Here is a 14,128-nt window from a genome sequence, read left to right on the forward strand (position 1 = left end):
ACATCTAACACAATTTCCCAACTCATATGGACACGGGGTTTGTATTTAGCACAGGGGGTCTGCAGGTGGTGGAAACTGACACATTAATTAAAAAGGAGAGGGAAAGAGTACACCACCGTGGCGGCGCCATTTCTCAACCAGTTGAAATCTGGGTTTAGACTTAGACTTTGACAAACTTTATTGAGCCACACGGGAAATTGTTCCACACAGTAGCTCAGTTACAAAAGATGGAAAGGGTAAGGATGGAAAGGATAATGTAGGTATTAAGTTACCTGCATTATTACCCAGATTATTGTCAACAGAGGTGTCCAAAGTGTGGCCCTTTCGTTTAAAAAAAAATATATATATATCATATTGTGTTGGTGATGAAATTTACAAATATCAAAATGACTCCTGCATTTAGAGATGCAATGATAAATCAATCAATTCCATCACAAAAAAGCTTGGATTTATATTCTGTTACTTCGATTAATCGTTGGAGTATAACTAATAAAAATGTATCAAATTCTGGCTTTTACCGGAATGTTTAATACACAGACATAGTCTCCGCAAAGCTATTGCAATAGAGCACACATGAGAGTGGTGCTGTGTTGGTGCTTGATCTGTGTGGAGGCAAACAGTGGACTTTTTTATTAAAAACATTTAGTTTATGACTGCACACATGTTATAAGTGCAATTTCAATACAGATGTGCATTCATTAGAAAAAAGAATGAAGGAAATAGCAAGCAAAAAACTTTTTATTTCAACTATCCATCCATCCATCCATCCATCCATTTTTCTACCACTTATTCCCTTTGGGGTCACGGGAGGCGCTGGTGCCTATCTCATCTACAATCGGGCGGAATGCGGTGTACACCCTGGACAAGTCGCCCCCGGGGCCCCTCTGTCGTAGAAAGATTATTGCTTTTGATTTTAATGATTTTAAATAATTGTATCCAAATCACTTACAGTTTACAACCTTGTCAAATGATGTGTAACCATGTGTTGATCACAGAGAATATTATTCAACACGTAAACCTTAAGTTTGGGTCAGACTGATTAGAAAACTACATTTTAACCAAATATACTGTATAAGAAAGGACTACTGACAATAAATACATTTAGATACAATTATGTTATGGTAAAATAAATAAACTAAATTAATAATGATTATGTTTAACTAGTCTGTCAATAGAATTAAAAAGTGTAAATGAAAAAAACATTATTCTTGTGCTAAACAAACTCTTTTATGACTTAAAGGCCTACTGAAATGAGATTTTCTTATTTAAACGGGTGTAGCAGGTCATATTTTTATGTGTCATACTTGATCATTTTACAATATTGCCATATTTTTGCTGAAAGGATTTAGTAGAGAACATCCACGATAAAGTTTGCAACTTTTAGTCGCTAATAGAAAAGCCCTGCCTTTACCGGAAGTCGCAGACGATAACGTCACATGTTTGATGGCTCGTCACATCTTCACATTGTTTATAAGGGGAGCCTCCAACAAAAACAGCTATTCGGACCGAGAAAACGACAATTCCCCCATTAATTTGAGTGAGGATGAAAGATTCGTGTTTGAGGATATTGATAGCGACGGACTAGAAAAAAAAAAAATAATAAATCAAGTAAAAAAATAAAAAAAACGCAATTGCATTGGGACGGATTCAGATGTTTTTAGACACCTTTACGAGGATAATTCTGGGAAATCTCTTATCTTTCTATTGTGTTGCTAGTGTTTTAGTGAGATTAAATAGTACCTGATAGTCAGAAGTGTGTGTCCACGGGTGTCTCGAGGCCAGTGTCTGATGGAAGTCAACGGCAGCTGTATGGACGGTACAAGCTCAGCTGATCTCCGGTAAGTGGCGACTTTTTACCACAATTTTCTCACTGAAAACTGCTGGTTGACATTTGGTCGGGATCCATGTTCGCTTGACCTCTCTGATCCATAGGAAAGCTTCACCTCCGGGAATTTTTAAACAAGGAATCACCGTGTGTTTGTGTGGCTAAAGGCTAAAGCTTCCCAACTCCATCTTTCTACTTTGACTTCTCCATTATTAATTGAACACATTGCAAAAGATTCAGCAACACAGAAGTCCAAAATACTGTGTAATTGGGCAATGAAAAGAGACGGCTTTTAGCCCTAAGTGGTGCTGGGCTAATATGTCCCCTCCAACCAATAACGTCATCATACGCGTCATCATTCCGCAACGTTTTCAAAAGGAAACTCAGCGGGAAATTTAAAATTGTAATTTAGTAAACTAAACCGGCCGTATTGGCATGTTAAGATTTAATCATTGATATATAAACTATCATACTGTGTAATTATGCGGTTAAAGCAGACGACTTTTAGCTGTGTGTGTGCGCAGCGCTAATATTTCCTAACAGTCCGTGACGTCACGCGTACACGTCATCATTCCGCGATGTTTTCAACGAGAAATTCCCGGGAAATTTAAAATTGCAATTTAGTAAACTAAAAAGGCCGTATTGGCATGTGTTGCAATGTTAATGTTTCATCATTGATAGATATAAGATTCCAAGATGGCGCCCGGACGGGCTGCAACATCGCGGAGCTCTTGTTAAAGATGAAACATTTGGCAGAAATACCGGACAATTCTGCAAACTTTATGGCTGGCTCACATCGTGGTCACTACGTGATCACGTACGACCGCCAGACATTTCTGGATGTGGACATATCGGGCCGTTTTGGACTGATAGACGCGTGCTTGCTAGACCTGCTAACTAGCACGGGAATACTTCGGTGGCTACATCCAGCGGCCTGTGAAGCAGGGGAGTATAGTAGCAGCGGGGGCCGTCTACGGAGCGGACGCCAGCGGTGTGATCGGAAACACGGATGTCGAGCAGGGCTAAAAACAAAGCAGAAGGCTAATCCCCACAGAACACCACTTCTCTCCATCCTGAAGCCGGATTTAAATGGAAGATGCGAGACTACTGGTCTGGGTAAGGAGTCAGTTGAATTAGAACAAGTTTGTGGCAGGGGGCGTGGTCAGCGCGTTCCCTGCGGACGGGGTGTGTGCAGAAATCGGTCATGAAGCAGCTGACAGGTGAGTGGATAATCTCAGCTGGAACGAGTTATCTAATCACCTGTTCCTTTATTAGCAGCGCGAGAGACCGTGATCGGGAGGACGGACGACACGGAGGGGAGCGTGCTGAAAAGCCAGACCCCAGAAGGACTCGAAAAGGGACTTGCAAGAGGGGCTGCAAAGCCTAATTGATTTTTGTGTAAATATTAAAAGTTGTAAAGACCCCTGAGTGAAGTGTGCGGAAGTCACTGATCCAGAAGACGCAGGTACGAGACTTGCTACACTGGCACCCAACGTCAAAAAAACAAGGAAAAGATGTCGACACCAACCCCCCTGGAGGCGTTAGGTCAAGTCCTGTCAGAGGTCTCTGCGGCGAGCCGGCAGCAGACCAAGGTGCTGCAAGTGTTGATGGGCCGGGCGGATGCAGCAGGAGGCTCGACATCCATGAAGCGGATGGTGGAAGGGGAAGACCCGCAAACATTCCTGGAGGTGTTCGAGACCACGGCGGCAGCGTGCAAATGGCCGGAGGAAGAATGGGGAGCGAGGCTGCTGCCGCTTCTGGCGGGGGAGGCGCAGCGGGCGGCGATGAGTCTCCCAGCGTCGGCCCGCACGCAATACACCAATCAGCAACACGCCATCCTCGACCGGGTAGGCAGCAGCCCCGAGGATCATCGCCGGCAATTCCGGGCCATGAAGCTGGCGTCGGAGGGCCGGCCCTTCATCTTCGCTCACCGGCTGAGGGATGCCGCAACCAGATGGCTCCAGCCCAACGGCCAAGACCCCAAGATGCTGGAAGCAGTGGTACTGGAGCAGTTCCTGGACGGCATCCCAGCGAGAACATCCGCGCGGGTCAGGTACCACAGTCCGCCGGATGTCCAAACCGCGGTGAGGCTGGCGGAGGAGCACCTGGCGGTGCACCGGGAGGCAACGCCGACGACCGCCAGGAAAACCCCCCCGACACATCGACGACAACTCGCCCCACGGTGGGAGGGAGCAAGTCAGGAGAGACGGGGAGGGCCCTGGCCGGACTACAGGGGGCAAGCGAGCAGGGTCCCGGCGCTGCTGAAGGGGGGCTTCCCTCGCGGCGTGCACCTCAAACGTCAGGGCCGGTGTGCTGGGGGTGCGGACAGCCGGGGCACCTGCGCCGGGAGTGCGCCGTGATGGAGGTGGGGCAGGTGTTGCGGGTTGTCGGACCTCCAGCACCCGCCCCCGATATGGGAGAGACGTACTGCGTACCGGTAAGGATACAGGGGAGTACATACCGGGCGATGGTGGATTCGGGTTGCAAGCAGTCCATGATCCACCCAAACCTGGTTCGACCCGGGGTTTTAGGGCAGGCAACACGGATAAAAATACGGTGTGTGCATGGGGATAAACACGAGTATCCGATGGTGCCAGTGGAAATTTTATATCAAACCCAAAAGCATAGAGTTAAGGTTGCCGTAAGCGCGCAACTTACGCGCCCTATAATTTTAGGAACGAATTGGCCGGGATTTAATCATATAGTGACACGATGTGGAGGGGTGCATTCACGGACAGTAGGCAAGGGGAGTATCCGCGCCGTTTTCAGCGGCGACGCAGTTTCATCCGGGAATGCCAAGCGGGAACCGGTGGGGGCTTCGCGGGAGGCTCCCCCGGCCCACCGATGGCAACCTACGGAGGATTTTCCCCTCGAGCAGGCCCGTGATGAAGCCTTGCGCGAGGCCTGGGATCAGGTCGATTTTGTGGACGGTCAACTGGTGCGCCCGGGGAAAGCGCGGGTATTCCCCCATTTTTCCATTATTAGAGACAGACTGTATCGAGTGGGCCGTGACACGCAAACCGGGGAAGAATACACCCAATGGTTGGTGCCGAAATGCCGCCGGGAAATGGTTTTCCAGGCGGCACACTTCAATCCCATGGTTGGCCATTTAGGATATGATAAAACACTTAATCGGGTCATGGTCCGATTCTATTGGCCGGGCCTCCGGGCAGACATACGCCGATGGTGCGCGGCCTGCCCGGACTGCCAGTGGGTGAACCCCGCGGCCATTCCAAAGGCGCCTTTACGCCCATTACCACTCATGGAGGTCCCGTTCGAAAGAATTGGGATGGACCTCATCGGACCATTTAACCCGAGCACACGGGGATACCGTTTTGTGTTAGTTCTGGTGGATTACGTAACACGGTATCCTGAAGCAGTGCCGCTGCGCTCTATCTCTGCCAAGAGTGTGGCGCAAGCACTCTTCACGGTCATTTCCCGCGTCGGAATCCCGAAAGAGATTTTGACGGACCAGGGCACGTCCTTTATGTCACGCACAATAAAGGAACTTTACGGGTTACTGGGGATTAAGTCCATTCGCACCAGCGTATACCATCCACAAACGGACGGGCTGGTGGAGAGATTTAATAAAACGCTTAAATCCATGATCCGTAAATTTATGCACGAGGACAAACAAAATTGGGATAAATGGTTGGACCCACTAATGTTTACGATGCGGGAGGTACCTCAGGCCTCCCTCGGTTTTGCACCGTTCGAGTTGCTGTACGGCCGAAGGCCCCGCGGAGTATTGGACGTCATTAAGGAAAGCTGGGCGGACGGTCCAAGCTCCAGCAAAAATGAGATTCAATACGTCTTGGACATGCGGGCAAAACTCCACAAGGTGGGGCACTTGTCACGTGAGAATTTGCGCCTTGCCCAAGAGCGTCAACAGCGCACGTATAATAAGCGGGCCCAACTGCGTAAATTTTCACCGGGAGAAAAAGTGCTTGTGTTGCTTCCAACGTCAAGCTCCAAATTACTTGCAAAGTGGCAAGGACCCTTTGAGGTCACACGGCAAGTGGGGGATGTCAATTATGAGGTCCGGCGCTCGGACCGACGTGGAGACACCCAAATATACCATTTGAACCTGCTGAAGGCATGGAAAGAGGCCGAGCCTGTCGCCATGGTAACAGTAGAGTGGGGGGGGGGGGGGGGGGGAGTTGGGGCCAGAGAGCCTGCGCTCTGGCCCAACCCCTCAGCTTCTCTGTGATGACCAGCTCACATTGGCGCAGAGAGCGGAGGTGACTGAATTACAGCGGCGCTACTCAGATGTGTTCTCCTCTCGGCCCGGGCGCACGGATCTTGTCCGACATCACATAGAGACCAGCCCGGGGGTTACGGTGCGGTCTCGGCCATATCGGCTGCCCGAACACAAACGTAAAGTGGTTCGGGAAGAATTAAAAACTATGCTTGAGTTGGGGGTGATAGAAGAATCCCACAGCGCATGGTGCAGTCCCATTGTCTTAGTGGGGAAGAAGGATGGAACTGTGCGGTTCTGTGTGGATTACCGCAGGGTGAATGACATTTCACGTTTTGACGCGTACTCAATGCCTCGGGTCGACGAGCTCTTAGATCGGCTGGGCACGGCTCGTTTTTTTACGACACTGGATTTGACAAAGGGCTACTGGCAGATTACCTTGTCTCCAGAGTCCAGAGAAAAAACGGCCTTTGCCACTCCGGAAGGTTTGTACCAATTTGTGACACTTCCGTTTGGCTTGTTCGGTGCGCCGGCCACGTTCCAGCGCCTCATGGACCGGGTGCTGCGACCCCATGCGGCATACGCGGCTGCCTACCTGGATGACGTAATCATCCAGAGTAGCAGCTGGGAACAGCACATGCGGCGGGTGGGGGCGGTGCTCGAGTCCCTGAGGCGGGCGGAGCTCACCGCCAACCCGGCGAAGTGCGCTGTTGGCCGGAGGGAGGTGCAGTATCTGGGGTACCACTTGGGGGGGGTCAGGTGCGGCCCCAAGTGGACAAAACGGCGGCTATTGCGGCCTGTCCACCTCCCAAGACAAAAGGGAGGTGAGGCAGTTTTTGGGGTTGGCAGGCTATTACCGACGGTTCATTCCCCAATTTGCGGACTGGACCACCCCACTGACTGACCTCACCCGAAAGGGTGCTCCAGAACTGGTCCAGTGGACAGAGCAGTGCCAGCGGGCGTTTGAGAAAGTGAAAACAGCACTCTGTGAGGAACCGGTACTGCACATGCCAAAATTTGACATCTCTTTTTGTCTGCAGGCTGTCCCAGCCCCGTACTCTACATCAGCCGAAAGCTGTCGGACAGGGAGGCGAGGTACAGCACAGTGGAGAGGGAGTGCCTCGCCATCCGGTGGGCGGTGGGAGCCCTCCGCTACTACCTGCTGGGGCGCGCCTTCAGTCTCTACTCAGACCACAAACCGCTACAATGGCTCCACCGCATGAAGGACGCCAATGCGCAGATCACCCGGTAGTACCTGGCTTTACAACCCTACAATTTTCGGGTGGTCCACAGGCCGGGCGCGCAGATGGCCGTGGCTGACTTCCTCTCTCGCCCAGGGGAGGAGGGGGAGTGGATGCGGCCGGACGGGTGCCCGGCCTGAGTCCGGCGGTGGAGGCATGTGGCAGGGGGCGTGGTCAGCGCGTCCCCTGCGGACGGGGTGTGTGCAGAAATCGGTCATGAAGCAGCTGACAGGTGAGTGGATAATCTCAGCTGGAACGAGTTATCTAATCACCTGTTCCTTTATTAGCAGCGCGGGAGACCGTGATCGGGAGGACGGACGACACGGAGGGGAGCGTGCTGAAAAGCCAGAACCCAGAAGGACTCGAAAACTGACTTGCAAGAGGGGCTGCAAAGCCTAATTGATTGTTGTGTAAATATTAAAAGTTGTAAAGACCCTGAGTGAAGTGTGCGGAAGTCACTGATCCAGAAGACGCAGGTACGAGACTTGCTACAAAGTTGTTTCTGCTTTGATTGTTTCAGAGTTGGACATGTGTTCTACTGAGGTGGCAAACTATGATGCGTGCAGTTTATCAAAGCAACAAACAAACAATCGGAAATTCCCGTCATATAAATTCCTAGATATGGTCGTAATTATACTAAATGCACTGGGCATAATAAACACAACATTATTAATATTGCTACTGCGGATAATTTGATCAAAAATTCCCTAAAACAGCCCACTACCTATAATATAGGTTTTTTTAAACATAAGATCTTTGTCTCCCAAAACGTTGTTAGTTAATGATATCTTCAGAGACAACAATCTTAACGTCATCGGTCTCAGCGAAACCTGGCTTAAACCAAACGACTTTTTGCCTAAATGAGGCATGTCCTCCTAACTTTGCACATGCGCATATTGCCCGTCCCCTTAAAAGGGGTGGGGGGGGGGCGGGTATCACTAATATACAACGAAAAGTTTAACCTTAGTCGTAACATAATTAATAAATATAAATCGTTTGAGGTGCTTACTATGAGGTCTGTCACACCGCTGCCTCTACACCTGGCTGTTACTACCGCCCCCCCAGGGCCCTATTCGGACTTTATCAGTGAATTCTCAGAGTTCGTTGCTGATATAGTGACGCACGCCGATAATATAATCATAATGTGGACTCTAATATCCATATGAATGCCCCATCGGACCCACCGTGTGTAGCGCTCCAGACTATAATTGATAGCTGTGGTCTTACACAAATAATAAATGAACCCACACATCGCAACGGTAATACGATAGACCTAGTGATTGTCAGGGGTATCACCGTTTCCAAAATTACGATACTCCCGTATACTAAAGTATTGTCCGATCATTACCTTATAAAATTTGAGGTTCAGACGCATGTTCGTCAAACTAATAATAATAATAACTGCTATAGCAGCCGCAACATTAATACGGCCACAACGAAAACTCTTGCTGACCTACTGCCCTCGGTAATGGCACCATTCCCAAAGTATGTGGGCTCTATTGATAACCTCACTAACAACTTTAACGACGCCCTGCGCGAAACCATTGATAACATAGCACCGCTAAAGTTAAAAAAGGCTCCAAAAAAGCGTACCCCGTGGTTTACAGAAGAAACTAGAGCTCAGAAATATTATGTAGAAAGCTGGAACGCAAATGGCGCACGACTAAACTTGAGGTGCACCATCAAGCATGGAGTGATGGTTTAATAACTTATAAACGCATGCTTACCTTAGCTAAAGCTAAATATTACTCAAATATCATCCACCGTAATAAAAACGATCCTAAATTTTTGTTTAGTATGGTAGCATCGCTAACCCAACAAGGGACCCCTTCCAGTAGCTCCACCCACTCAGCTGATGACTTTATGCAATTATTTAATAAGAAAATTGAAGTCATTAGAAAGGAGATTAAAGACAATGCGTCCCAGCTACAACTGGGTTCTATTAACACTGATACGATTGTATATACGGCGGATACTGCCCTCCAAAATAATTTCTCTCGTTTTGAGGAAATAACATTAGAGGAATTGTTACAACGTGTAAATGGAATAAAACAAACAACATGTTTACTTGACCCTCTTCCTGGGAAACTTATCAAGGAGCTCTTTGTATTATTAGGTCCATCAGTGCTAAATATTATGAACTTATCACTTTCCTCGGGCACTGTTCCCCTAGCATTCAAAAAAGTGGTTATTCATCCTCTTCTTAAAAGACCTAACCTCGATCCTGACCTCATGGTAAACTACCGACCGGTGTCTCACCTTCCCTTTATTTCAAAAATCCTCGAAAAAATTGTTGCGGAGCAGTTAAATGAACACTTAGCGTCTAACAATCTATGTGAAATCTTTCAATCCGGTTTCAGGGCAAATCAATCTACGGAGACAGCCCTCGCAAAAATGACTAATGATCTATTGCTAACGATGGATTCTGATGCGTCATCTATGTTGCTGCTCCTCGATCTTAGCGCTGCTTTCGATACCGTCGATCATAATATTTTATTAGAACGTATCAAAACACGAATTGGTATGTCAGACGTAGCCCTGTCTTAGTTTAACTCTTATCTTACTGATAGGATGCAGTGCGTCTCCCATAACAATGTGACTTCGGACTCGGTTAAGGTAACGTGTGGAGTTCCCCAGGGTTCGGTCCTTGGCCCTGCACTCTTCAGCATCTACATGCTGCCGCTAGGTGACATCGTACGCAAATACGGTGTTAGCTTTCACTGTTATGCTGATGACACCAAACTCTACATGCCCCTAAAGCTGACCAACACGCCGGATTGTAGTCAGCTGGAGGCGTGTCTTAATGAAATTAAACAATGGATGTCCGATAACTTTTTGCAACTCAACGCCAAAAAAACGGAAATGCTAATTATCGGTCCTGCTAGACACCGACCTCTATTTAATAATACAACTCTAACATTTGACAACCAAACAATTAAACAAGGCGACACGGTGAAAAATCTGGGTATTACCTTCGACCCAACTCTCTCCTTTGAGTCACACATTAAAAGCGTTACTAAAACGGCCTTCTTTCATCTCCGTAATATCGCTAAAATTCGCTCCATTCTGTCCACTAAAGACGCTGAGATCATTATCCATGCGTTTGTTACGTCTCGCCTCGACTACTGTAACGTATTATTTTCGGGTCTCCCCATGTCTAGCATTAAAAGATTACAGTTGGTACAAAATGCGGCTGCTAGACTTTTGACAAGAACAAGAAAGTTTGATCACATTACGCCTGTACTGGCTCACCTGCACTGGCTTCCTGTGCACTTAAGATGTGACTTTAAGGTTTTACTACTTACGTATAAAATACTACACGGTCTAGCTCCATCCTATCTTGCCGATTGTATTGTACCATATGTCCCGGCAAGAAATCTGCGTTCAAAGGACTCCGGCTTATTAGTGATTCCCAAAGCCCAAAAAAAGTCTGCGGGCTATAGAGCGTTTTCATTTCGGGCTCCAGTACTCTGGAACAGTTCGAGATGCCACCTCAGTAGAAGCATTTAAGTCTCACCTTAAAACTCATTTGTATACTCTAGCCTTTAAATAGACTCCCTTTTTAGACCAGTTGATCTGCTGTTTCTTTTCTTTTTCTCCTACGTCCCACTCTCCCTTGTGGAGGGGGTCCGGTCCGATCCGGTGGCCATGTACTGCTTGCCTGTGTATCGGCTGGGGACATCTCTGCGCTGCTGATCCGCCTCCGCTTGGGATGTCTTCCTGCTGGCTCTGCTGTGAACGGGACTCTCGCTGCTGTGTTGGATCCGCTTTGGACTGGACTCTCGCGACTGTGTTGGATCCATTATGGATTGAACTTTCACAGTATCATGTTAGACCCGCTCGACATCCATTGCTTTCCTCCTCTCCAAGGTTCTCATAGTCATTATTGTCCCCGACGTCCCACTGTGTCATCATTGTCACCGACGTCCCACTGGGTGTGAGTTTTCCTTGCGCTTATTTGGGTCTACCGAGGATGTCGTAGTGGTTTGTGTTGTGGTTTGTGCAGCCCTTTGAGACACTAGTGATTTAGGGCTATATAAGTAAACATTGATTGATTGATTGATCTAAACTATCAGACTGCGTGGTCGGTGGGGGTGGGTTTCAGTAGGCTTTTAAGCTCCAGATTTTGTTTGAGATTTTCACTACTGCCACAAGAGGTGGAAAAGTGTATTACATCTGAGAAATGCAGCGGCCCATAAGGACCACAGCTTAGAAACAGAAATGTTATCGCGGCCCACTTGGGAGCGCTTGCTGCCCAACAATGGGCCCAACGGTTAAGAAACACTGGTCTGAAGCGACCCAGTCCGAGATGGGACAGGCTTTGCTTTAACTGCTGCCTTCGCGTCATTCATACTTCTTTCCAATTGTAGTACCACCAGTAGCAACTAACAATCAAACATTAACAATAAAAGTTAAAGTTAAAGTACCACTGATTGTCACACACACACTAGGTGTGGCAAAATTATTCTCTGCATTTGACCCATCACCCTTGATCACCCACTGGGAGGTGAGTGGAACAGTTGGCAGCAGCGGTGTCCCGGTAATAATTTTTGGGGATCTAACCCCCAATTCCAACCCTTAATGCTGAGTGCCAATCAGGGAGGGAATGGGTCCCATTTGTATTGTCTCTAGTATGACTCAGCCTCACAACTCACAACCTACGGATCTCAGGGTGGACACTCTAAGTGGGCATTACGTCGATCGCGATCGACTGGTCGATCTCAAGCCAGGCATTAAAAAATATACATAAAAATGAGCAATCATCAATCATACCAAGACTTCACTTTCGTCAGTTGTTTGACATTCTCGGCACCCGAGGATCTTGTGAGATGACGCTGGCTGCTGCGAGCTCATATTTAAGAAAAAAATCACTAACAGGGCGGACGCAGAGAAACACATTTTATTTCTAGAGACTCCGTACCTTCTGTCAAAACTCTAAAGACCGACTGCACAGTTCCTGTCTTCACCATAAAAGACCTGTTTCATCCTGCCTGTGCTAACAAAATAAGAGTCTCAGAAAGCTAGCGTGCACAAGCTAGCAAGCTACGGAGTTTGATGCCAATGTATTTCTCCCCCGCCCTCAGCGACCGCTTTCTCACTTGCTTGCCCACCCGCACACTCACTGACGTCACTCACCTGCTGCCAGACATTAAAGTGCCACACACATATGCTACTCTCATAACAAAGTGTTTAAAAACGAGTATGCAAGTTGGACAAATGAGATGCCAAATCCAACCACTTTCATGTGGTATTGGACAGAAAGGAGGACTTTTTTTTTCCTCCATTTGAAAATGCGGACGTTATCAGCACCACTGTCTAATTCCAATCAATGCAAGTCATCAGAATCAAATACACCAACTTATATTCTTGTCTTCATGAAAGAAAGGAATCTATGTGTGTTAAACATGCTTGTATTATCATTAAACACCATTAACTTGTTAACAAAAATGTCTCTTTCATAAATAAATAAATATAAATTATAAATAGGAATCAGGTAGATCTCCTCGACCTGGTCAATTGAAAAGTAGCTCACCTGCAGAAAAAGTGTGAGCGCTCCTGCTCTAACCACTAGACTACTGAGTAGGTACGTTTTGAGACAGGACTGTAACTTAGTTGAAGCTGCAGCCACACTGGGCACCACCATGTTACAGCTAAGTCAGTAGTAAGGTACATGTAAGCTGTATTCTGTGCATTTTATGCTGTATTGTCACACACAGTATTTATAAATTACCGATTTAGGGTTTTCTGCAGGTTATTATTGGAAAGAAAAAGCACTAATGGTAAGCTGTTCCCACAAATATTTCTTTTTGGATAAGAAATCTGTGAATATGCTGAATAACAACTAAAGATATCCACTATATATACTGTAGGTTTAACTTCATGTGAGTTGTGGAAATTACATCTCCTGCTGCACAAGACTCTGATGATCTTAATATTAGGACTGGACCATCAGTGCTAAATATTAACTTAACACTTTCCTCTGGTATTGTTCCCATAACATTCAAAAAAGTGATTATTCATTATCTGCTCAAAAGACCTAACCTCGATCCTGACCTCATGGTAAACTACGATGTCACAACTTCCCTTTATCTCCAAAATCCTCAATGAAAATATTTCACAGCAGCCAAATAAACACGTCTAACAATCTCTGTGAAACCTTTCAGTCTGGTCTCAGGGCAAATCACTCTACGGAGACAGCCCTTGCAAAAATGACTAATGATCTATTGCGAACTATGGATGCTGATGCGTCATCCATATTACTGCTACTTGATCTTAGCGGTTTTTGATACCATCAATCATAACATTCTATTAGAACGTATCAAAACACCTATTGTTATGTCAGACTTAGCCTTTTCTTGGTTTAACTCCTACTTTACTGACAGGCTGCAGTGTCTCCCACAACGTGACCTCGGAGTATGTTAAGGTAACGTGCGGAGTCCTGCAGGGTTCGATTCTTAGCATCTACATGCTGCCGCTAGGTGACATCATACGCAAATACGGTGTTAGCTTTCACGGTTATGATGATAACACCCAACTTCACATGACCCTAGAGCTGAACAACACAGCGGATTGAAGTCAGCTGCAGGCGTGTCTTAATGATATTAAACAATGGATGTCCAGCAACATTGTGCAACTCAACCCTAAGAAAACGGAAATGGTGATTATCGTTCCTGCTAGATTCTGGCACCTATTTATTAAAACCAACTTAACATTTGACAACCAAACAATTACACAAAACGACACGTTAAAGAATCTGGGTATTATCTTTGACCCAACTTTCTCGTTTGAATCACACATTAAGAGTGTTACTAAAACGGCCTTCCTTCATCTCCGTAATATCGCTAAAATTTGATCAAATAAAAT

The sequence above is a fragment of the Nerophis ophidion genome, linkage group LG22 (assembly GCF_033978795.1).
Source record: "Nerophis ophidion isolate RoL-2023_Sa linkage group LG22, RoL_Noph_v1.0, whole genome shotgun sequence".
In the NCBI taxonomy this organism is placed as follows: Eukaryota; Metazoa; Chordata; class Actinopteri; order Syngnathiformes; family Syngnathidae; genus Nerophis; species Nerophis ophidion.